This window comes from Oenanthe melanoleuca, chromosome 25 (assembly GCF_029582105.1).
Source record: "Oenanthe melanoleuca isolate GR-GAL-2019-014 chromosome 25, OMel1.0, whole genome shotgun sequence".
Classification (NCBI taxonomy): domain Eukaryota; kingdom Metazoa; phylum Chordata; class Aves; order Passeriformes; family Muscicapidae; genus Oenanthe; species Oenanthe melanoleuca.
The window spans coordinates 623,014-648,846 of NC_079358.1; the positions used below are offsets into that span (position 1 = coordinate 623,014).

The 25,833-nt window shown below is 48.4% G+C and overlaps 1 long non-coding RNA gene across 1 annotated transcript; it reads left to right on the forward strand.

Moving 5' to 3' along the window:
- The first annotated feature begins 1,728 nt into the window (after nucleotides 1-1,728).
- On the forward strand, nucleotides 1,729-23,270 carry LOC130263143 (uncharacterized). Its single transcript, XR_008842309.1, has 6 exons — nucleotides 1,729-1,929; nucleotides 9,911-9,956; nucleotides 15,467-15,551; nucleotides 15,911-16,095; nucleotides 19,885-19,969; nucleotides 22,654-23,270. It is a non-coding gene; the product is annotated as an uncharacterized LOC130263143 (long non-coding RNA).
- The last annotated feature ends 2,563 nt before the right edge of the window (nucleotides 23,271-25,833 follow it).

Sequence of the window (25,833 nt, forward strand, 5' to 3'; positions counted from 1 at the left end):
CCCATTGATGAAGCGGGCAGCGCTGCAGAGGGGTGGGAACCGGGCCGGTGACGTCAGGCGGGCGCTGGCCAATGAGCGGCCGCGGCGAGGGCCGGAGTGTGAAAGCATGAATGAAAAGTGCCGCGCGCCGCTCCCCCCCCGGCACAGGCTGCGGGCAGCGGCTGCGGGAGCAGTGCGGGCCGGGCCGGGCCGAGCGGAACCGAGCCGAGCCGAGCGGAACCGAGCCGAATAGAACCGAGCCGAGCCGAACAGAACAGAACGGAACCGAACAGAACCGCCCCGAGCGCCCCCCGCCCCGCCGGAGCTCCGCTCCCCCCGGCGCAGATGCTGCCGGAGCAGGTACGGGCCAAGCCGAGCCGAGCCGAGCCGAGCCGAACCGAGCCGAGCCGAGCCGAGCCGAGCCGAGCCGAGCCGAGCCGAGCCGAACAGAACCGAGCCGAGCCGAACAAAACCGAGCCGAACAGAACAGAACCGAGCCAAGCGCCCCCCGCCCCGCCGGAGCTCCGCTCCCCCCGGCGCACAGGCTGCGGGAGCAGGTACGAGCCGAGCCGAGCCGAACAGAACAGAACAGAACAGAATAGAACCGAACAGAATAGAACCGAACAGAATAGAACCGAACAGAACCGCCCCCGCGGTGTCTCGGCCGAGAGAAGGCTCCGAGCTCCCCGCGAGGGTGACGGAGGGATGCAGGTGAAGGAGGGATGGAGCGGAGCAGGTCACCCGGCGGCGGGAGCGGAGGAACGGGGTGGGGGGATGCGCGTTCCTCCCCAGAGGATGGAAGGGTGGAGGGGCGCAGGTCGCTCTGGAGGAGGAGAATGAGGGTTCTGCCCCCTATCCCCGGAGAAAGGAAGGATGGAGGGAAGCCGGGCCCCGGAGCGAGGACGGAGGGATGCGTGTTCCCCGCCGAAGAAGAAAGGACGGAGGGATCGGGGCGAGGGAAGCGAGGGATGCGGTTCCCTGCTGGGGAAACGCGGGGACGCGGGTCCCGCTCCCCGCCCGCCGTCCCTGCTCAGGGCCGGGGTCCTGAGCCGCGAGCAGGAGTCGCTCCCTTCCTTCTTTCCTCCCTTTCATCATTTCCTCTGTGTTTTCTGTGTTTATTCATCGCTATTCCCTCGGCTGAATCCAAAGCATCGCAAGTTACTATTTATATTAACCGGCAGGTTGTTCTCGCAGTCATTTTGTTTGGAGAGCGTTAAACGCATTTGTGGGTGGGGAAATGTCCTTTTGGTCCTTTTTGCACGTTTTAAGTTGTGGGTGCAAATGATATTTGCTTTGATTATTACCAGTTTGAATGCATTAATTTGATCAGTTATTAAAAATAATGCGGGCTTAATTCTCGGCACCTGCAGAAAACCATTTGGTTTGCAAATGAAACAAATTGAAACTGGGCAGAAAATAGGAGCCCTTGCGTGGTTATCCTGCTCCAAATGGTGTTTTCGAGGGGCCTGATCCTGCCTGTCCCAGCGATGCTCTGCACTCTGTGCTGCAGGAACAGGGCCAGGGCTGTAGCTGTGGGAGGATATTATGGATCTGGCTGCTAATATTTGCATCTCTTTTTATTCGTTTCCCCCCCTGGTTCCTTCCTTAAAAGCCACGTGCCCCCGAGCCCCTGGAGAAGAGGAGGTTGGCTTTTTCCTGCTGATGCTGTAGACTCCAGGGGTTGGTTGTTATCTTTGGTTATCTAGCTGTATGAGTGGTGTCGAGTCTTCATAAAGCTAGATAACCGAAAGTAAAAATAACCCCATTACACGCCTGAGGAGGATGTGAAGAAGAAAGGAAATTCATCAAAAGGAAGAAGAGAAAAAGAAAAAAAATTAAGAGAGAGGAGAAAAAAACCCCAAAAAACAAACCAAAACGAAGAGAAAGAAAAAGAGAGGCGGAAAAAATGGGGGAAAAGACAACTTTCAGAGACTGGAATTAAAACCTGAGGTAGGATTTTTTTTTAATTTTTTTTTTTAATTTTTTTTTTTTTTTTTTTTTAAGAGCATATTTGCCTCCTGTGATTTTAAGAGTTTACTGGTTCTGGGCATGTGAAGAAACCGTCTGTGTTGAGAAAGACAAAGATGTTGCCGCTCTCTCCTCGGCCGTTAACTGTAATTGAATTAACAAAGTAAAACTTCCAATCAGATTCTGAATTAGTTAAGTCCAGGACCCAGACTACAGATCAAGGATGAACTTTCATTGCATAACCAGTCGTAGAGCATCAGAGAATCCATAAATCAATACAGATTACTGTGTGGGATTATCTGTTTAATAAAGCAGCAACACAGCAATGTTTATTAATGGTTGTTTTGCAAATACGAGTGCTGGATTCTTATTCCTTTTTTCTACCTGCCCTCCTCCCTCTTCCTTATCTGTTCTACAGATACATATATTTTCCTCCCTGACAGCTATAACTTGATATCAGTATTAGAAAGAGGGATATGGTGATTTGGAAAATGGTTTCTTGCAGTTTTCTTTGTTTTTCTTCCCTTGTGTCTCTATCCAAATGCTTTCTTTCTTCTTTTAACCCTTTGTCTACGAACCTTTCTTTGAATGGACTCAAGGTTCTAATTTGGGAATTTACAAAGGATATATATCTATATCTATATATAAATAACTTGTGTGTGGAACAGCATGAGGCTAATTTGGGGAACTTGATTTTGCTTAATTTATCTTCTCTGCAAACTGATGCTGGTTCTTATCCCTCTTTTATGGATTATGCACCAACCTCTTCCTTGTGGAAACTGGGATTTTTTAATCTGCTCTGCCATAGAGGGGAATTTTGAGTCCAAGAGGTGAACTGGGTGCTTCCCACTTGCTTTTAATAATCAGACTGGGAGCCTGAGATGCCACCTACAAAACACAGCAACCTATTTGAAAAGGTGCCTTGATCTTGCTTAGAAGAACACAAAGATCTCATGTTGGATTAAGATAAAATAATATCAGAACGGTGATTCCAAGGAGGGGGAAAAAAAACCCAACAAAAAAGACTTTAAAATAATAAAGAGCTAATGTGGGTGATGGCACCTGAAGTAATTTTGGGAAGGAGCAATTAGAGCTTTGTGGCTTTATGAAAAGCCTCTTGTGAGAGATGTAGAAATGTGACCTGTGCTGGACCCGCTCGTTGTGCTCGTTGGGATCTTTAGAAAATCCAAAATTGCAGAAGGAGCTGCCCTGGCACTTCCTTCAGGGAAGGGCTGTAGAGCTGGGTGTGATGTGAAAGATTTCTCCTGCTCATATGATGGCTTGAAATTAATAAACAAGATGTTATTCCCCCCCACCCATGGCCCTGTAATTCGGAGTGATTTAGGACATGTGGTAACTGGGAGTTCTGCTTAGGGAAAACCTTCTCCCCATCTTCCACTGAGGTTCACCTGGTGCTGCCATTGCTCCTGGCAGCCCATGCTGACTCTGGCAGGGATGTGGGGAAGTTTTCAGGAGATCTTCTTGGATTCCCAGTCCTCTGTTGCCATCCTGGGGGAGGGGGAAGTGCTGCTCTCCTGGACAGGGCCACAGGGAACCAGCTCCAGGAGATTGTTCCACGGGCAGGGAAGGGGAGAATCCTCCGTGGGGAGAATCTCACACCCTTGGCTTTGGTGACAAAACTCACCCATCCTGGCCAGGCAGACCGAGCCAGGACAGCTCTTGCTGGTCCAGCTGGGTGGTTGCCACCCAGCCAGGGTGTGTCAGGGGGACCAGGGACTCTCATACTGGTGAGCACTGGGAAGCTGCCACGTGCCACCCACCTCTGGCTTCCCCCGAGGTGGGAGAAAAGCTCCTTTTCTCCAGTCAGGGGCTGGGATTGGTGCTGTGGGAGCAGATTTGGTGCTCCTGGGTGAGCAGTCCTGCTCTGCCATAGGCTGGTTTGGATGGTGTTACTCCTTGGCTGTAACAAAGGCAGAGCAGGAGTGGGGGGATGTAAACTGGGACAAGGGAGAAACTCGTCCAAGAATTTCGTGAATCGTGTGTGGAGGGCCCGGAGCCAGGGGCAGGAGGTGCCTGTGCTGGTTGGTGATGGAGAGGGTGGGTTTAAAGCTCTCTGGAGCTTTTACACCTCATTCCCAGCTGCAAAAACTCCCTTTAAAATGCTTGTGAGCCCCATTGGCATTCACGGTGACACTGTGCTCATCTCCCATCCCTTTGTGCTCCCGGCCTGGCAGGGAAATGGGAAATGGGAAATGGGAAATGGGAAATGGGAAATGGGAAATAATGGGAGCAGCTCCAGCCCCTCATTGCCCCGCAGCCCTCGGGGCTCCTGGTGCCACGAGCTTTGCTGCAGGTCTGGGGGTGCTGTAGGAGCACATCACTCCTTAGCTGGAATTCCTGTTTAATTTCAGTTTTTGTTGTGGGGGATAACCACTTTTAGTGACAGAGTGACTGCGGGCTGAGCTCTCTCCAAGGCTTTGTAACACTCTTGCAAACAGCTGATTTTATAATTTTTTTTTTCCTCCTTTTCTGCCTGGTTTAGTCCTGGAGTGCAGCAGCAGCGAGCCCCGCGTGTTTGCATGACGTTGATCCAAATTGCAGTTTACATGTGGCCGTTTAAGCTTGCTTGGACACTGTGATTTGACTGGTTAACACTCAGCACTGTCTGCTCTGCTCTCCCTTCTGGCCGTGTAACTGCTGCAGACATTAATAGGAGACACTCTGGCATGTTTGGGAGCGAGGTATCAGCTCTCCCCACATCATTCTCTTGCTTAGCAGCAGTTTGGAGTTGGGAAAAAAAAAAAAAAAAAAAAGGGGAGCAAATGCAATATTAATCTTTCCATGATTCAGTGAGGCAGTGTGGAATTTGTGTTATATACGAATATAATTGTTGAAAATTATTAATTTCACTCGGTTGATCCTTTAGCTTCTGTCCTTAATGCTTATGTTGGCAGTGCAGAAATGCAGCTGAGCAGTTTCTTGCTGAGGCCAAAACCCTTTTGCACAAACGATGTGCTGTGGGTCAGGGGACTGGCAAAAAAGGCAGAAATATTTGTGCTGGTCCATACTGCCAGTGGGTATGAACTTTTACTTTGTGGTGGATAAAATATGTATATTTTTTGCATTTCATAATTGAAAATTCTCAGCTCCGAATGGTGAAAAGTAGCTTAATAATATATATTTTTTAAATCATTATTTTGTGGTATTTGAGGAAAATAGGCATTTCCTCATTGAGGGATTTTTTTTGCTAGCATTTTACAGTTTTAAACTGAAAACAAAAGGAGGCCTTGAGGTGTCCCTGGTACATGAAGTGTCCTCCAGGCACGGTCCCATCAGCCTGGGCAGGTGCAGCGCCACCACAAAGAAATCACACCAGTATGGCAGAAATTGGAATGTTTCTGTTCAGTTTTGATAAAATTCCTCCCCACAAGCAGCGGCAGCTGGGTTTGGAGGGAGAGGGGTGATTTTTAGGGATGCTCTGGCAGCCAGCAGTGACTCGTTCCCAGCCCTCAAAGCTCTGCTCTTTTTGGGGTGCTGGTTCTGGGGGAATCTCCGTGCCATAGGAGGTTCCTGCCATGGGCACCCAGAAATGTTGATTGGAACCTCCAGCTTCAGCCGGAGCCGGGCTGAGAGGGGAGCACATCTTTGTGCCGAGAACAGAGTCTTTCCTCTTCAAACAATCAGGGCTTCAAACCCCTGAGCATTTTCAAGGGAGTGATTTTTATGTCGGGATTATGATAAATCGGCTGAGTGGGCGCGCTAAGCCGCCATAGGAATCAGATCAGGCCCTGCTTTAATTTCAGCGAGTGGCGGCTGTGTGGGAACGGAGGCTGGGAATTCACTGCCGGGGCTCTGCCCTGCCTCGGAGCACGGGCTGGAGCATCCCTGCTGCTGTCTCGTCCCCTTTGGGGACGCTGGGATATTTTGGTGCGGCCAAATTGATCTTCGCGCAGAAAAGGCGATTTCTTGAATCCCCCCCCCACCGCCCATCCCAAGGTGCAAACGCGGTGCTGGGCGATGCTGCTGCTCCCCGCACCCTGCCCGGGGGAAGCGGGTGACAGTGCCCCGAGGGGGGGGACAGCTGGAAGGAAAATCAGAGCTCTGTGGTCCTCGGGCTGCGGGGAGGAGACGGGCTGAGATGCGGCCGGGGCGATGGGATGTGAGAGCGGAGCCGCTCCCGCCGCCCGCGCTGGCGGCTCCGCTCTCCCCCATCGCCCGCCGCAGCTTTTGCTGGCCCGGGCTGTGTCACAGCTCTGCCAGCGTGACGGGGAAGCCCTAAAAATAGTCCTGGGGCCGCATTCCGGCTGGGCCGGAGGGATTTTCGGAGGCAGATATAGAAAGGGACGTGCGCGTGTGAATCGCGACATCTCCTCTCGCCATCCCGCTGGAGTGGGGAAGGGCTGGCGGCCGCAGGATCTGCTGCCGGCCCTGGGCAGTTTTGCAGGAAAAGATTGGGAATTTTGTTTTAGGAGTCCCGTGGCACTGCAGAGAGGGATGCCCCGAATCGCCGAGCTGGGGAGGGCCGGGACCGGCACTCCTGGCTGAACCCCGCTCTGGTTGTGATCACAGATCACGGATCTGACCGATCGGTGGATCACAGCCTCCTGCTCGCTGTGGAACTCCAGGATTTGTCCTGCTGCAGCTGAGAGCAAACTCGGACCTGGCATCTGTAAGTGCACAGCTGAAGGCTGAGTAATCCTCACCCAGCGTCCACAGCCGTGGCTTGAACTTGGACTTTGACAGCCCAGCCTAGGTGTAAAATTATTGTAATTCCACTTCCAGGGGTTTTAATGCTGCTGGAGCAGGGACAAAAGGTGGAGGAGGAGGCAGAATCCATGTTGGGTGCATCTGCTGGCTTTAACTGCTTGGAGGGCATGAGGTGGAGCTTGCTGTGGGACAGGGAGAAAATGCAGGTCCAAAGAAAGGGGAAAAAATGCTGATTAATAAGTGTTGGGAATGAAAAAGTCTGGATACTCACAGGTTATGAGCCCTGTGTGGCATCAAGGTGTCACTGGCTCATCTTGTGGCCTTGCATTGTTTAGGTCAAGGCAGGAAAATCAGGTTTAATTTGACCTTCCTGCCTGCTGGAAGCTCATCTTTTATTAGAAAAAAAACCCTAAAAGCTTTTCTGGATCAGTGTGTGAGCTCTGGGAAAGGGAAAGGGGATCCCTCAGATTCTCTTCACCCTTTTGGAAGCACAGAATGCTCTTTGGGAAGGAGGAAGGGCTTTGTTTCATCTGTCTCTTCCATCTTCTAGCAAGTTTCTGCTATTTTGGTGGAGTGAAATATTCAGCTTTTACAGTATTTCTGCATTGTTTTAGGGATTCCTGGGCTGAATATCCCTGAGCCAAACAACCTTCCTCTGGCATCAGCAGGCACCAGCTGCTCGGGAGGAAAGTGCTTGAAACCCTACAATTATGGGATAATGTATTCCAAGAGAGTTTCTTGGCTTTCCCCTCCTGAGCTGGAGAGTTTACATTCCCTCCCTGATCCTTGTAAAATGTTGCAGATTTTGGATGTTCTTGTCACCTCGATGGTGCTGGGAGTGGGGACAATCCCCCAGCAGCGACTGGAAGGGTTTGGGTCAGGACAGGAGGGGAAAAAAGCCAATTTTTCTGGAATTTGTTTTGAATTTGCCTCTGCTTGTGGCAGAGGAATCATGGCTTTGAAAAGATCTGGAGGGGCACAGCCACATCTAGAACGGGAGTTAACAATATAACTTGGGTTGTTCTAGGGAATTCACTCAGGAACTTGGATTAACCCTGCAGGGCACTGCACTCCCTTTGATTTTTCTCTTCTTCCCCTTTGTTTTGCCTTCGAACAACAAACCCCATTAACACACACTTAAATTTCTCTCCTTTTCCATGAAAAAAGGTGTTTTCAGCATTAAACCCGGCAGTGTGCAGGAGCACCAGGTTGCTGGAGGCAGAGCTGTGCATCCCCTGCTCTCTGCTGTAGAAATTCCGAATTTTGGAGCTGAGGGAGCCCAGCTGAGGCTGTGACAGCGCTGGGCAAAGCTGGCAGAGATGCCCGAGTGCAAGCGAGCTGCCTCCCTCCTCTGGTGCGAGCAGGTTGCCATGGAGAACCGGGATTATTCTGCGCCTGTGTGTGTGTGTGTACAAGCTGGGGGGAACATCGTAATTTTTTAAAAAAATCATATTTTTTTAAATTTTTTTTTAAATTTTTGATGGAGCGCGATGCCATCAGCTGCCGCGCTCACCCAACCTCCTCCCCTGCTGCAGCCCCGGCCCCTCCATCGGACTCTTATCTCCGGTAATCCCCCCGCAAGAGCTTTTTCTGCTTGTTATGACACCCAGTGAAAGCGTGGGAGAAAGATCCTTTCTTCGCCCTTGTCCTCCGCAGCCAGCCACTAGCCTGAATGGGAGCCTTTTTTGTGTCTGTGTGCCTGACTAATTGAGCTGAAGGACTTGCGTCTGGAAGGGCTTGAAAGGGACTTTTGTTGCCGCTGCGGAGTTTGTGGAAGGCGAATGAGCCTTGCTTTCTTAGGGAACGCGGGTCCTGGGCAAATTTGACTCTCTCAGTTCTTTGGGAAAATTAGGAAAAAAAAAAAAAAAATCCAAGCACACCACAAAAAATTCAACCTCACCACCCTTTTTTTTTTTTTTTTTTTTTTTTTTTTTTTTTTTTTTTTTTTTTTTTTTTTTTTTAAAGCGGTGTTGGCAGCACCAGGCGCTGGTAAAATAAAAAAAAATAATAAAATAAATCTGGCCCTGGAAGGTTGGTGAGCTGGCTGTAAAGAAAAAGGGGCTTGGTGAGATGAGTTCAAACGGCTAAAAATAACAATATGGAGAGCACTTGCCTCCAAAAATAACAGGATGGAGAGCCTGTGCCTGCTGCATTTTTTAAAGCCTGATAATCAAAACCCAGATTTTTTTCCATGATTCCACGGGAAATTGTTTTGTGGTCCAAGGATGCTCTCACATCCCGCTGCATCCTGAGTGACGAGCAGCAGCTAAAATTCCACAGAAATTCCTGCAAAATTCCTGCAAAATTCCTCCAAAATTCCTCCAAAATTTCTGCAAAATTCCTCTTTTCCTCTTGGCGAGGAAAAGTTGGGATTCTCCCTAAAAGTGCTTTAATTTAATTGGTGTGAGGTGACCCCCAGGTTTGGGATTTAAAAGGTTCTTTTCCATCGGGAAGTTTTTTGTTTTTTTTTTTGACTTTTTTTTTTTGGGATCTTCTGCTGCACTTTGGTGTTTTCGTGTCTCCAGGATATTTTCTTGCTGATTTTTCATGATCTGGATTGGTTCAAAGACCTTTTCCAGCCTTTTCCTCACTGCTGAGTGTCTCTCTAGCAAGGAGAGAGGGTTTGAGAGGAAAATTTTGAGGCAGAAAACTTCTTTTTAAAAACTGGGCAGGTTTTTTTTTTTGAGTGGCAGGTGGGAGAAATGGGGAAGAAAGTGGCTGCATGGGCTCACTTTGTGATTTTTTTAGGATGAAAATCTCACAGTTTCTCACCGAGAAGCTGCTTGATATGATTTTTAATAATATATCATAATTTATTTTCGAGAAATATATTTTCCCACTGTAATTTCTCACCCTTCTTCCTTCATTCCAGAGATTTTGCAGGAGGGTTCTTTCCCTCCCCTCAGGTCCAGGGTGTGTTCTTGATTTTTAACGATTTGTAAGGGGTTAAAAATGTGTTAAAAGTTGTGTTTTTAATGGGTATAAATGTCCCCCAGCCCCTCATTTCCCACCCCGTGCCTGCAGTTGGGTCTCTCCAGGAATTTTGCAGGACTCAAGGATGGAGGAAAAACCAGAATAAATTGAAAGAGATGAAACACGAGCAGTGAAACTTGAATGAGGGGGGGGAAGAAAAGAGAGGTGAATGAACAGGAGAATTTCTAAATAAAAAAAAAAAAAATCAAAAATTTAAAAATCACTTTTGGAGGTGGAGCCAAACTCCACTGGGAGTTTTTTAAATCCAGCAATTTCTGCAGAGTTCTTGTGCTAAACCCAACCTTGGTTTTGTGTCCTGCAGCCCGAGGTCCGTCCTGCCACAGCCACGGGGACTCTCCTGGACTCAGGTACCTGTTAAAGCATCCTGACCCAAAAAAATAATAATTTCTGACAATTTCGGACAATTTCTGACAATTTCTGACCATTCCTGACCATCTCTGTCTTTGGGTGCTCATGAGGCAGCGTGAACTTGGCTCTTCTTTTTATTTATTTATTTATTTATTTATTTTAAATTTTTTTTTTTTTTTTTTTTTTTTGGTGTGTGTGTTTATTAGTTTCTTTAATATATCTATAATTTCCAATAAATATTTTTTTCTAATAAAAAAAAAAAAATCACCCAATTCCAGTTTGGAAATTATATGTGTACTTGGAAATTTGGGCTTGGAGTTAAAATCAGATGAGGGAAGCAGATTGATGCTCCTGCTCCTAAGCCTTTAAAAAAAAAAATTATTCATTATTTATTTATTTTTTAAATTTTTTTTTGTGTGTTTATTAATTTTTTAAATATATATATACTTTCCAATAAGAAGTATTTTTTTCTAATTAAAAAAAGAAAAAAAATCACCCAATTCCAGTTTTGGAAATTGAGGCTTGGAGTCAAAATCAGATGAGGGAAGCAAATCGAGGCTCCTGCTCCTATGCCTTTAAAAAAAATATTATTCATTATTTATTTGTTTTAAATTTTTTTTTGTTGTTTTGTTTTGGATTTTTTTTATTATTTTTTTATTTTTAGAGAAATGGGTTTGCCAAAATTCACACCTCAAGTATATTTTACCCTCTGCAGAATCCTTATCATGCTATAATCAGCTTAATGAAATAATAATTATTATTATTATTATTTTATTTTTTTTTATAACTGACCAATAGTTCTGGGCACAGCAAACTGACTCTGAACCAGTAATTTTTATTGTGTCTCAAACCAAACCCCTAAAATTTGGGAAATTCTCCTTGCACTTAACACCTTACAGCTCAAATTAAAAGAGATTTTTAAGTAGATTGGGGAAAAAGATCAAATGCAACAGAAAAATCAGATTTTTGAACACATAAGGAATAATTATTGGGCAAATCACAGCAATAATCCTAAAGTGCTTTATTGTTGTGAATCAATCCAATGTTGCTATAAAATATTTATTTATTTATTTATTTATTTATTTATTTATTTAGCCATGCACCTATTTCCCTACTTTACATCCACTGCAATATTCATAATTCCTGCAATCCCAAAATTTGGTGAGGCCATAGTTGGAATTTCTTTGTTTAATTTCCCAGTGCTGGGATCAGGAATCAGGATTTTTATGCAGGTTTGGGCAGTGATCCCACAGTGATGGATCAGAAATCAGGATTTTTATGCAGGTTTGGGGCAGTGATCCCACAGTGATGGGATCAGAAATCAGGATTTTTATAAAGGTTTGGGGCAGTGATCCCACAGGGATGGATCAGAAATCAGGATTTTTATAAAGGTTTGGGCAGTGATCCCACAGTGATGGATCAGAAATCAGGATTTTTATGCAGGTTTGGGAATTGGGGCAGTGATCCCACAGGGATGGATCAGAAATCAGGATTTTTATGCAGGTTTGGGAATTGGGGCAGTGATCCCACAGTGATGTTTTGGATGCACTCTGAGCATCCCAGGATCCTGGACAGGTCCCAGGGATGCAGATTGGGCTCCCAGTGCCACCACTGCACTGGGGGAAATCGTAATTTTATTTTTTTTGCTCAATGAAAACACTTGGGGGAAAAAAAAAGGAATTGTGGTGTGTTTAGTGAGTTTGCTGCCAGCAGAAGAAGAGCTCAGGCTCCAAGGGTTTGATGTGCCTTCCCTGGGCTGAGGGTTTCACCTTCTGCCAGGAGTGCCTGCTCCTCTTCCTCCCCTTCCCTTCCTTTTCTCTCCTTTATTGTCTCACCTCATATTTATTGAATTCTATTTTTTTACTTATTTCTTAATTTTCCTTTTTCTTTATTTTCCTTTTGATTTTTCTCTCTATTTTCCTTTTTCTTTCCCTTTTCCTTTCCCTTTTCTTTTCCATTTTCCCCTCCCTTTCCCTTTCCCTTTCCCTTTCCCTTTCCCTTTCCCTTTCCCTTTCCCTTTCCCCTTTCCCTTTCCCTTCCCTTTCCCTTTCCCTTTCCTTTCCTTCCCTTTCCTTCCCTTTCCCTTTCCCTCTTCCCTTTCCCTTTCCCTTTCCCTTCCCCTTCCCCTTCCCCTTCCCCTTCCCCTTCCCCTTCCCCTTCCCCTTTTTAATATTTAATCTTCCTTTCATTTTATCTTTAATTTGCTGTTATTTTTTTATTTTTTCCCCCCTTTGTTTCCTTTTCCCATTTTAATTCTCATTTTTTCCTCCAATTTCGTGCTTAGGAAGGGGCAGTTTCTCCCACCCCAGAAGGGTTTTTCTTGTTGTTGTTGTATTTTCCTGGTGCTTTGTTCCCCCTCCCCACCGAGCTCGGGGTGCAGGGGGAGCACAAAGCCCCAAGGAAGACACCAGGGCTCTTGTTGTGCAGGAAAGGGTTAACCCATTAGAAATTCCGAGCCCTTCTTCCGATAGTTAAACCTGATTTGCATGCATTTGCATAATGAATGTCATTTGCATTCTTGGAGGTTGGCTACTTCTGTGGGAAAAGTCAAAGCGGGATTGCGGGGAGGGCGGAGGGGGGTGGCTGAAGAAAGGAGGGAAGATTTTTATTTTTTTTATTTTTATTTTTAATTTTATTTTTTTTTCCCCTGCCCCTCTCCACCCTCACCCAAAGGGTTTTCCTTCCCCTCTTTCCCCATTCCCCGAGGTCTGGCTGCCTGTCCCGGCTGGGGCGCGGCGCCATGGCGGGTAGGCCGTGCTAGGCCGCGCTAGGCCACACTAGGCCGCACTAGGCCGCACTAGGCCACGCTAGGCCGCGCTAGGCCACACTAGGCTGCACTAGGCCACACTAGGCTGCACTAGGCCGCACTAGGCCGCGCTAGGCCGGGCGCGTCCCCTGCGCTCCCCCGTCCCTTCCTGCCCTGTTTCTGTCCCTAATTCCACCCTGGCTGCGCTGCAGGGGCTGCCCTGCCCCCCTGGCCGGGGTGTTTGTGTGTGCTGAGGGAAGGGTGAGCACCAGCCACCATCTTAGGCAGCCAGTGTACGAAATGGCCGAGCCGGAGAGATCTGGAACATTCCGGAGTGGGGTGGGCACGGGGGGATGGACACGGGGGGTGGGTTGGGATGGGATGGGATGGGATGGGATGGGATGGGATGGGATGGGATGGGATGGGATGAACTTGATGGAATGGGATGGACCCAATAGAATGGACACACTGGGATGTGGTGGATGTGATGGGATGGGATTGACCCACTGGAATGGGATGGGATGGATCCAATGGGATGGGATGGGATGGATCCAATGGGATGGGATGGATCCAATGGGATGGGATGGGATGGGATGGGATGGGATGGATACAATGAGATGGGATGAGATGGGATGGATCCAATGGGATGGGATGGATCCAATGGGATGGGATGGGATGGATCCAATGGGATGGGATGGGATGGACCCAATAGGACAGGATGGGATGGATCCAATAGGACAGGATGGGATGGATCCAATAGGAGGGATGGATCCAATGGGATGGGATGGGATGGATCCAATGGGATGGGATGGGATGGATCCAATGGGATGGGATGGATCCCCCAGCCGTGCCCCAGCTGCCATGGCCCCATCACGGTGCCACAGCCTCCAGGGGCCCATCCCAGCCTTGGGATTTCCCTTTTTCCTCCATCGCTGGGGCATGGCAGCCACAAAACCTCCCCACCCCAAAATCAGCCTCTTTTCATCTCCTCTCCAGGCTTTGAACATGGGAATGGCACCAAGGGCAGCTCTATCATATTTTTTACCATCTTTTTAAAGAACTATTGTTCCAAATACCCTCTGTGCCTCCTGGGGACCTGGTGTGGCTTGGCTCCATAATTTTTTCCTAGATGACATTTCATTCTTTGTGTACTGTGATAACATTAGCAAAACAGCTGTTTAATTATTTTATTTTTTTTTAACCCCTCCTCCCTCTTTTGGACTAGAAAAATTCCATAGCATCATTTTTTCAGTTGCTGAAACCATTTCATGGCTGTTTAAAAAAGGGGAAAAGAATCAATGCAAACCAAGAGTGACTTCATCCCCTCCTGTGAAGCAGGAGAGGCCTCACCTGGTCCAGGTGGGCACAAAGTTATTGTGCTCAGGTTAATCTGAGAGAGGGGAAAAATCTCTTCACACAACTGGTGTGAGGTGGGAAGTGATTAATTTTATTCCAGCACTTAAAATACATTGGGGTGTTTTATCTGAAGACCCATGGCAAGAAGTTTGTGGTTTAGGTGAAAATCTTGGTGTTCCACAAGGCCACATTTGCTGCTCTTTTTAATTTCTCCCCATCCCTCTGTTGCCATGAGACCTGGAAACTTAAAAGCCTAAACATGCTAAGTGAGTTTAACCCTGGTGTGACTGGAATTTTGAAAGCAGATTAAAACCACCTCAAAGTTTATCCCTGGAAGAAAAAGAAATCAGATTTTTTCGCTTGCAGGCTGATGCCAGAGCCTCAGACACGCCTGCCCCATGGGGAGCACGGCTGGGCTTGGCTCTAGGCTGGTCCTGGAGGGTCTGTGGGGTGGGAAAGGACTGGAAAAGGGGTGACTGTCACCACTGAAACCTTTAGTGGGGCAGTGAAGGGTGTGGGGCCACGTGCTCTGCTCTGCCTGCCAAACGTGCTTAGTCAGGAATGGGAAATACTTCCCTAAAACTTACAAAAATGCACTAAGGCTCTTAGCTCTGGGGCTAAGCTGCAGCTACTTAGGCCATTTCTCACTGCTGTTATTTATAAACTGCAGTCTGTGCTGGGGGATTTCTTTTTTTTCTTCCTTTTTTCTGTTTTTTTTTCCTGGGATGGGGCACAGGGATGTGCCAGAAGTGGAGCTGCAAGGAGAGGATGGGTCTGGGCATTGCTGCTCTGCCCCTCCCTGGCTCTGAACCACTGAATTTTCACTCTGATTTCTGTGGTGTTATTTTGGGGCCAATTTATGATTTATCATAATTTATGGGACCAATGGACAGCAGAACAAGCTCCTTCTCTGGCCTTCCCTCAGTTAAACCATGTGGGTGTCTGAATCCACGTGTAGCCTGCTCCAAAACTCTTCCCTCAGTGAGGCTCTGGCTGCTGATGGGTCACCCAAAGAGTTCAGGACAGGCAGGATAAATCCCCCTGGCCTCAGAAAGAATAATTAAAGTGTTGTTTGTTTTTTTTTTTACATAGATTTACAGTTTTTGGTGCTGCTTGTAGCTTTTGAGTACCTGGAGCTGGTTTTGCTGCATGACTGCAGTGGGAAATTGCCCCAGGGCAGACCCCAGCTCCTCTTGCACCCCACAGAGGCATCTCAAGTTAGGAAACCAGCTGAGTTTCAAATATTCTGGGAGTTTTCCAGACAAATTCTCTTTTCCTCATTCCCCTTCGGAGTCAGAAGTGTGGCTGTAATCTCCTGTCCTGGTGTAATCCAGCCAGGAACACAGGTCTGACATTTAATCATGTTAAATTTAACAATTTCTCATCCTCTTTTCTCTCTCTTGCCAGGCTGGACGTGGGCTCACCATACATGATGCTCATTTTCTGGCTGACAGGTCCTTGGCCCTGGTGAGAGCTCACTGGGAATATCCTGGTACGTGTGTTTTTAAAAATTTTGAATTTTTTAATAAATATTTTCCCTCAGCTCTTACATTTGGTCTGGCATGCTGGGATGGGCTGAGTGTCTCCATGGTGAGTACTTGGGGACTGGGTGGGGAAAAAGAGGAGCCAAAAAATCTCTGTGGTCACCAGCACCTTCCTTGCTGACCCAAAGCCTCAAACACCTGGATTTTTTCTGTTTAACATCTTTTTCTGTGGGTTTGTTAACTCGTATTGCCCATTCCCTGTCTCACCCACAGGAACAAAGGGTGTTTTGGGGTTCTTTGTGGAGGGGGAATTGCCTGTTAAATGGGAAGGGGATGATCGAGGTGTTGCTGTTCTGTTTGGTTTTAGCTCAGGTTGGCTCATTATTCCATGAACCAGGAGTGGGGGTTATGTGGGAAAAATCCCCCTCCAAAATGAGGAGCTGCCTTGAGGGACCCTCAGCGCTTCAGCCCCCTCCTGGCAGACCCTGGAGCACGATGTGGGTCCTGATTTCCAGCAGAGGCCCCCAGGACATCCCCTCCTGCTGCACCCAGGTGAGCTGGGGCTGTGGAATCTCTGCTGGGTCACCCAGGGGCGTGGGCAGCTGCACCCCCAGGGATGGGATGGCAGGTAGAGCCACCCAGGTGCTGGGAAGGGACAGTGCTTTTATTATTGAGGAGCAGCTGAAGCGGGTCCTTTGCCAGTGGTCAAGTCTGAATCACAAACTCTGCATTGTTCCTGAGTGTGCTCAGCACATTTCCCTTCTCCCCCTCCCTTTCCCTTTCCTCTCCTCTCGCCCTTGCACAAAGATGTCATTGTGCAGGGGACTTGGTGATGGCAGCGTTGTTATTTGGTCAGAAAAAAAAAAAAAAAAAAAAAAAAAAAAGAAAGAAAAGAAGTGGGGAGGGGGGACCCAACAAGGTGAAGAGGTTTAAATCAGCTTAGCCCAAATGCCAATTAAAAACCAAAGAGGATTAGGCTTGTGATCAGCAGAATAGACAGTCATTGTGCCCCGGAGGAGGTTCCCCCTCCCCAGCGGTGCTGCAGGTTTGGCTGGGATCGCGCCCAGCGCTGGGCAGGGCTGGGCTGGGCTGGGCTGGGCTGGGCGTGCCCCCACCAGGGCAGAGCCAGGCTCCTGCTGCAGTTTTCTCTCATTTTTAAAGTGTGTGCAAGGATTGTGTCTTACCTTGAGTTCAGCTGGGCAAGGAGAGGTTTCCACCTCCGTGCCAAGGGGAAGCTCAGCCCTGAAATCCTTGGGCTGGAGCATCCCTGGGCTGGGGGCTGGTGCAGGGTCCGGGGGTCTGAGCAGGCACTGTCCCCTTGTCACACCTCAGGTTGTGCTGGCTGGGGGCTCTCTCCAGCTGCGGGACCCTCGGTCAGACCCTTTCCCCAAAGCAGCCAGTGCATCACCTTTGGCCCCAGTGACAGTGCCAGGGCCATCACAGCAGTGCCACCCCAGCTGGACGTGCAGGGATCAGCTCTCTGCTCCATGGAGATGTGGTGCCACAGCTCTCTGCCTGCGCTGCTCACCAACCTGCTGCTCCCACGGTTTGCAATCAGAAAGGTGTGAAAAGGGTGTTGCCAGGACAGGAGTGCCCAGTGCCACACTGGCTACTCCAAATGTGTCCTCACTTGGGTAGAAATGTAATTCCAGACTAACTCTGAGGCTGTTTTGTAAAGGAAAGCTGCCAAGTGTAGGGGGGAGCTGGGCCAAGCAGGGAGAGGTTTAGGGACAAACCCAGGTGGAGTTTGAGCATCCCCATGTCTGAGTGGGGGGGAACAGCCTGAGCCCCCTCCTCTTTTACCCTGGTCTGCCTGGCAGCTGGGGGTGCAGAGACCCCCTGCACACCCGTCCTGCCTCTCTCAGCGTCTCCGCGAGGGGAATCCTTTCTGCTAACGGGGACCATCTCCTGGCCGAGGTGACCTTGGGGCTGGCTGGGTCCGTCTGTCCTGCTGGGAACGGGAGCCCGGGGATGGTCCAGCCAAGCATCCCGAGCTGATTCCTCTCTGCTGATGTAAAATTCTCACAGCCTCGAGCCAGAGGGAAGGAAAAGAGAGTGAAGGGGCTTTCCCCTCGAGAACAGAAGGAGAAATGCTCTTGTTCGTGGACCAGGAGCTGCTTCTCCGCATCCTGGGCACGGCTGGAGGCGGTGCGGCCGGCTGAGCGCGGGGTGCTCGGGGGAGGCAGAAAGCAGAAGAGTCGTGGAGCAGAGGAAACGCGCTTTGAGGGGCAGGGAGAGGGCGAAGGGGATGCTGCGGGCGGGGAGGTTTCTCCGGGAAAGCCCCGTGCCCGGCGGTGCCCGGCGAGCGGCGGGAGCGGCGCAGAGGGCAGCATCCCCTTCTGCGGCCGCCGTGTAATTTATGATATGAGAGGGAGCCATTGTCTGGAGCCACGGTGTGGCTTTTTCCGAGGGCTTTGCCTCTCTTCCCAGCCCCCCGCTGTGCCGCCCTACTGTACGGTTGCTATGGGGCTGCTCCCCGAGCCGCGGCTATGCGGACCCATCTGCACCCCGAGCCCGCTGCCGCCGCCCCGAGCCCGACGTGCCGAGGGCCTGGGAATGCGGCTTTGGGCCCGTCCAAGTTCACGGCCACCGGAGGCATTCAGCATTCAGGGCTGGGAAGGGGGGCAGCGGGATCTGGGGCGTTTGGCTCCATTCTGCCTTCCCTTTCAGCGCCGGCGATGTCCTCGGTGCATACAGATCCCCCGTCCCTTTCTCCTCCTGACAAGTGCGCACATAAATAAATTACCCCACCGGGAGAGTGTGGAACAATCTGTCCCCTAAATTCTATTCATCGCCAGACAGGACTCATTATTCCCCCGATTAAAGCCGCTGGAGTAGCTTGCAAGGGTTACAGTTACTCTGTCAAACTGTAAATAAGACACTAAAAATAAAGGGCGCTGGCGAGAGAAGGGGGAAAGGGAAGCCAGACTAATGCCTGCTGCTAGGGAAACCGAATGAATCCCTAATGACGCCTGTGTACAAACTGCAAATAATGAAGGAAAAGTGACAAACAGACCTCAGCCGGGCTGTGGCAGCGGGACCAGCTCAGCCCTTCCTCTGGGGAGAGCCAGCAGGGACCCCTTCCACAGAGGGTTTCACCCTGTCCTTCTCTCACAGGAAGGTTTGGGTCTTGTGGGCGTGTTTGTTTTTTAGGCACAGAACCACTTCAGCCTGAACCCACATTTTGAGGTTGTAGGAAAAAAGGTCGATTGCCTGTGGCCCCAGCAGCAGCTCCCAAAGTTTAGTTTGTGCTCTGCTGTTAGGACAGCTCAGAGCCCTGACCAGGGCAAGGCTTGGACCAGGTTAAATCCACCCTTCAGCCCAAGTTTAGTTTGTGCTCTGCTGTTAGCTCAGAGCCCTGAGCAGGACAAGGCTTGGACCAGGTTAAATCCATCTTTGTACCCAAGTTTAATTTGTGCTCTGCTGTTAGCTCAGAGCCCTGAGCAGGACAAGGCTTGGACCAGGTTAAATCCACCCTTCAGCCCAAGTTTAGTTTGTGCTCTGCTGTTAGCTCAGAGCTCTGACCAGGACAAGGCTTGGACCAGGTTAAATCCACCCTTCAGCCAAGTTTAATTTGTGCTCTGCTGTTAGCTCAGAGCTCTGACCAGGACAAGGCTTGGACCAGGTTAAATCCATCCTTGTACCCAAGTTTAATTTGTGCTCTGCTGTTAGCTCAGAGCCCTGAGCAGGACAAGGCCTGGACCAGGTTAAATCCATCCTTGTGCCCAGAGCCCAGGTGGTGCAGCCCCTTCCCACCTGCACAGGTGCACTCTGATGGCTGAGATGGAGATGCAGGGCTGAGCCCCAGCTCTGAGCAGTCTGGGTCTGCTCCTCATGTCGTGATAGATCACAGGGGAGGAGGTGTCCAGCCCTAGAAACCCTCTTTGGATAAAATTCAGCTCCTTCCTGGCTGGTCTCCTGCCAGTCAGCAGTGACAGGGACACTTGCCTTGCAGCAGATCCTTTTTCTCCTTTGATATATCTTAGAGCTGAAGAAATGAGGCACAAAAATCAGGCTTGTCGTGGGTGTTTCTCAGTTCCAGAGGGACTGAAATGTGAGTTTTATTTCAGGTCCTGCTTGGACTATTCCCACCACCCTCAATGGGTGAAATGCTGGAATTCTCTGTGTTGCTTGGGGAGTTATTTTGATTCACACTCCCCTCAGGCATGTAAAAGATGGAGCAAAAAGAGCTCTGAGCTGTGTCTCTGCTCTGCCTGGGGCTTCCACAAGGCTCAGACATCTTAAAAGGGATTTTTCAGGCCAGCTGAGCTAGTCTGGAGCCCAGCATTTCCCAGCCAGGTCAAACCCAGGCTTAGCAGATTTCTTTCCCTTCTGTCTTAGGGGGAACAAGCCCATGCCACCCACAATTCCTGGCTGAGGCCTCCTGACTCCAAACCAGCATTCCTGGGGCATTCCTGGTGTCATGGTGTGTACAGAATTCCAGACAGAGGCACCTGGCTCCACATCTCTCCCAGCTGGACTCTGTCATTTGGGAGAAGGCTGGAGCTCCAGGATGGAGCAGATTCATTATTGCCATTGGCAGTTCTGGTGTCTGTGCAGCTCCCACTGACCCAGGGGGTGATGAAGGAATAAACTGTGCTCCTGTCCCTCCCCTGCAACATTTACCAGCTTAGCTGGAAAAAAGGACAATTTGGAAAAAGTCTCACAACCAGCCAGAGCAAGTCAAACCCACACCTGAGTTGTCCTGGCCATACCTGCTCCTGGAGTTTGCCTTTAGAAGAATCTTGGGCTTAGGGAACTTCATGGTATCCTGGGTTGATCCCAAAGGTTTTGCTCCCCTACCAGGAAAGTCTTTTCTTGAAGACTCAGGTGCTGGGAGCAGCACTTGGGGCCAGGGATGCAGTTGGGGACACTCAGATCCATTTGAGGCCACACCAGGAATGGCCAAAAGGAACTTTCTTGCCTTTCTCTGCCTGAACTCTTGGGTCACATTTTCCAAGGTTCCTCTCAACCTGTAAAAATAGGATTATGGCTACTTTTTAATTGAATCCATGATTCCCCTCCATGTGAATCACCCAGTGCCAGAAACTGAAGCTTTATTGTGGTGTTTGAGGAGTCTGGGTGTTGAGCAAAGCACATCCTTGCCAGATTTGCCACCTGGAGAAGTGAGGACAATCAGAGTCCTTTATTTTAGGTGTCTTCACACCGGTTCTGAGAAGATCCTGTTCCTCCTTCCATTTCCTCCAGACACCTAACTGTGTTTATCAGCCCTCCATGGGTGTCATGTGGGTATGTCCATGAACCAGAAGCTGGCAGCTCACTCTTGGACCTCCAAAAATGCCTCAGCAAGGCAGTTCCCTTCCCTTTCCAAGGATTAGGATGAGGCAAATACCTTGAGTCTGGTTTAATCCTCAATACCTGAGTCTGCTGCCACACACACATTTCAGTAATAGCCAGGTAACTCACAGGGCTAAACCACTCAGGGTTTTTTTTTTTTTTTTTTCATTATAACCTCCTTTTAAAGCAGGTTTAAATGCTTCCCCACAGGCTCATGCAAGGCTGTTAAGGGCTTCATTTGAATAAATAAGGGCATAGGTAGAGGAGGAACATCAGCAGAGCCCCCTGGAAACCCAGCAGCAGCCATGGCAGCAGTGGGCTGGCCAGTGGAGAAGGGCCTGCATGTTATATATTCCATAAAGTAGAGTAATTAAGTATTACTAGTTTTGATGACTTCAAACAGAGTGACTCCAGGAAATAAGCCCCTTCTTTATAATTAGTGGGATTTCCTCTGCATCAAACGGAGAGATTGATTCTTTAATCTGCTCACATGCTTTTGATTTGGTCTTTCAGCTGCTTGTACCAACTGCTTCTACTCCCTGCTCTTGCAGATAAAACCTTGCAAAGGAGATTTTAGGAAGGCATGACCTGGGTTGAGGTCCAGGATTTTCTTTGTGTGTGGCTGTTTTGTGTATTCCTAATTTGCCAGAGATGATGATCGTGATGATAACAATAATAAAAAATAACACAGACATGGGTTTTAAACATCCACCTGTGTTTAGGTCAAGTAATTGGAGTTTGGAGTTTTATTTATTGACTTTTGAGCACTCCTCTTGGCTCTGCCTCATGCTCTTTAACACCTGAAAAGGTAATTTTGGCTTGCTGAGCCAGGTGGAACTCAGGAATTTGGAAAGCTCTGTCTGAAATTAAATGGATTGTGGCTGCCCCATCCCTGGAAGTGTCCAAGGCCGGGTTGAGCAAAGCTTGGAGCAGCCTGGCTCATGGAGGGGGTGGAACAAGATGAGCTTTAAGGTCCCTTCCAACCCAAACCATTCCATAATTCAATGAAAATCCCTGCAAATGCTGCTGTTTTCCAAATGAAGGGCTCAGGAGGGAGTGGGAACTTGCCCCCTGCCCCTGGTGATGAGCAAGCAGCCCCTTCCTGGGGTCTCCACGGGGCCATGGCACCACACCAGTGATGTGGGAAATGTGGTCTGGGGTCTGCTGTGGTTCCAGGCATGGCCTAAACCTCCCACCTCCAAAGCAGCTCAGCTCCTGAATCATCTCAGCAAACTTCCCTCTGGCTGCTGAGGAGACAAAAAGGAGAGGAAACTGCTTCCCATCCACCTGGAAATGTGCAGGATGAGCAAGAGGGTTTTGCACCCCGGAGGGTGAAAACAGGACAGTGGGGGGCAGGGACTGGGGGGCATCACCCCAAAAACGGGGTGGCAGCAGCTTGGAGGGAGGGATGGAGCAGGCTGGGCTCACCTGAGCAGCAGCAGCAGTGGTTGGTATGCCCTGCACAAACCTCCCCTCGTCTGCAGGGTGTCGAACACAGATCGTGTAATTAGGGAGCCGTGAATACGTAACTGGGCATTATGCAAATCGTCATCAAAATCACTGTTTTCAGCAGAAATGCCTGAAGATCAAGACAGAGGCTTCATGCAACCTTAATTTAATCTGGTCCTGCAGGAGTGGGGAGGTCTGATGGATGACCCAACCTTGTGTTGAGCAAGGCTGGGGTGGGAGGTGGGGGAGGAGTGCTGGAGCATGCAAAGCGAGGGGGAAGCAGCTCTGAAATCATGTTAGCAAACAGCAAAATGGCAGAAAGTGCTGATGTGTACAGTGATTTTATTTTTCTTTTCATTTCAGGTGAAGAGCATAAGGCTGGAAGAATAGGAAAAATAAAATAAAAAAAAAAAAAAAAAAAAAAAAAAAAAGAAGAAAGAAAAAGAGTCTCCAACCCCAGGAAATCTGTGTTAATTGCTTATGAATGTCTCTGTCTAAAAAATTATCGAATTGATGTTGTCGTGCTTTTTTTTGACAGCCTGTCTGTTACATTTTTTTAAAATATTCATGCACTGAAATCTAATTACTAGGCAAATTTAATGATAATGAAATGAAGGCACTTTAGCAGAAAGCATAGGGCCTTGTTAATGTTTTCTCAGCCTCTGTCTTGTTCATATTTTTAAAATTCTTTCCTTGCATTTTTTTTTCCTTGCCTATTAAAAAAAAAAAAAAAAAAAGATTGCTGAAAATAAAACTCAGATTGCTGATAATGTTTGTGGTGGCTCTGTTTGTAATGATGGGGAATTTGCAAGGTGATTAAAGGTGTTTTGCAAAAATCAAATGAGCCTAACCTAATCAGATAAGGCAGATGAAATATTATTATTAGGGGGAAAAAGCCTGGAGGCTTTAACAAAGATGAAGCATCTCATGCACTGTGCCAACAACAGCCTTGCCATCCTCTGGACCCCTCCAGCCCCTTCCCAGGGCACAGGAATTGTCTGTGCTCTCCCTAAGCCAGGCCTGGCTGGTTGCAGGATGCATGGGATGGGTGGAGTGTTGGGAAGAATAAGGATTTGATAGAAAAGTCTCACGGATGTGTGTGTGTAACAGAGAGATCTTTGAATGTAGAATCTGAAAAAGGAAGTGATAAAAGCAAGTTTTGATACAGAAGAATTGCCAAGCCAGTCTTACTGGATAAATAAGAAGGCAAAGGGTGAGTTTAGCAAGTGAGTTAGAAGGATAAATCCACCTCAAACAGAAAATGGTTTTACCAAGCAAAAAAGATTTTCACAGGCAAACAAGAAAGTCAATGTTACGAGTAGAAAAAGGGTCTCAGAATCTTCCATTGTAAGAAAACTGAAAAAAAACCCCCTTCTAGCTTAAACTGTAACACACAAACTTTTTGTGATTGGAAAACAGGAACATAAATATAATAATGTTAGTAGATATAATAGGCTATAGGTAATAGTAAAGGCATTGATTGGTTAATATGGATCAAAAGGAAAGTATATAATGTATATAATTGTAACCAGAACTAGAGTTGGCTCCAGACCAACCCAAGCTGTGTCTGTCAGGCTGTGGGCTGGGTTGTTGTCAGCCATGACCTGTGAATGGCTGTATCCTTTGGATACAATAAAGAGCATTTTAAAGAGCATCTAGAGTCCTGCATCCCTGTTTCAGCTCGTACAGTAGGGGATTAATGTGGTGGTTGGATGATACATGGGATGGTTGGAGGGTGTATGTGATGGTTGGAGGGTGTGTCTGATGGTTGCAGGGTGTATGTGATGGTTGGAGGGTGTGTCTGATGGTTGCAGGGTGTGAGTGATTATTACAGGAAGTATGTGATTGTTGGAGGGGGTATGTGATGGGTGGAGGGTGTATCTGATGGTAACAGGGTCTATGAGATGGTTACAGGGTGGGTGTGATGGTTGCAGGGTGTATGTGTAGGTTGCAGGGTGTATGTGATGGATGGAGGGTGTATGTGATGCTTAAAGAGTGTGTGTGATTGTTGCAGGGTGTATGTGATGGTTGGAAGGTGTATGTGAAGGGTGGAGGGTGTATGTGATGGTTGTAGGGTGTATGTGATTGTTGGAGGGGGTATATGATGGTTACAGTGTGTATGTGATGGTTGGAGGATGGCAGTGATGGGTGGAGGGTGTATGTGATGGTTGCAGGGTGTCTGTGATGGTTGGAGGATGTTTGTGAATGGTTGGAGGGTGTATGTGATGGATGGAGGGTGTATGTGATGGTTGGAGTGTGTCTGCGAAGGTTGCAGGGTGTTTGTGATGGTTGGGGGGGTATGTGATGGGTGGAGGGTGTATGTAATGGTTACAGGGTGGGTGTGATGGTTGGAGAGTGTATGTGATGGTTTGAAGGTGTATGTGATGGTTGGAGGATCTGTGTGAATGGTTGGAGGGTGTTTGTGATGGTTGCAGGGTGTATGTGATGGTTACACAGTGGGTGTGATGGTTGGAGTGTGTATGTGAAGGTTGCAGGTTGTATGTGATAGTTGGAGGGTGTATGTGATCGTTGGAGGGTGTATGTAATGGTTACCAGGTGTATGTGATGGTTACAGGGTGTATGTGATGGTTGGAGGGGTATGTGACGGTTGCATGGTGGGTGTGATGGTTGCAGGGTGTATATGATGGTTACAGGGTGTATGTGTGATGGTTGGAGAGTGTGTGTGATTGTTGCAGGGTGTATGTGATTGTTGGAGGCTGTATGTGATGGCTGGATTTTGTATGTGATGGTTGGATGGTGTATGTATTAGTTGGAGGGTATATGTGACAGGTGGAGGGTATATGTGAAGGTTTCAGGGTGTATGTGACAGTTGGAGGGTGTATGTGACAGTTGGAGGCTGCATGTGATAGCTGGAGGCTGTATGTGATGGTTGGAAGTTGTATGTGATGATAACAGAGTGTATGTGATGGTTACAGGGTGTGTATGATGGTTACAGGGTGTGTGTGATTGTTACAGGGAGTATGTGATGGTTGAAGCTTGTATGTGACGGTTACAGGGTGGGTGTGATGGTTGCAGGGTGTCTGTGATGACTGGAGGATATATGTGATGGTTGGAGTGGGTATGTGATTTTTGGAGGATGGGTGTGGTGGCTGGAGGGTGTATGTGATGGTTGGAGGGTGTATGTGATCGTTACAGGGTATATGTGATGGTTGCAGAGTATATGTGATGTTTACAGGGTGTATGTTATGGTTACAGGGTGTATGTGATGGTTGCAGGGTGTATGTGATGGTTGCAGGGTGTATGTGACAGTTGGAGTGTGTATGTGATAGTTGGAGGCTGTATGTGATGGTTGGATTTTGCATGTGAAGATAACAGGGTGTATGTAATGGTTGGATGGTGTATGTGATGGTTACAGGGTGTGTATGATGATTACAGGGTGTATGTGATGGTTGGAGGATGTGTGTGATGGTTACAGGGTGTATGTGAAGGTTACAGGGTGTATGTGGTGATTGAAGGGTCTGTGTGATGGTGTCCATGCTCCGGTGTGTGTCTCCAGGCTGTGGTGATGTCCATCCCATTGTG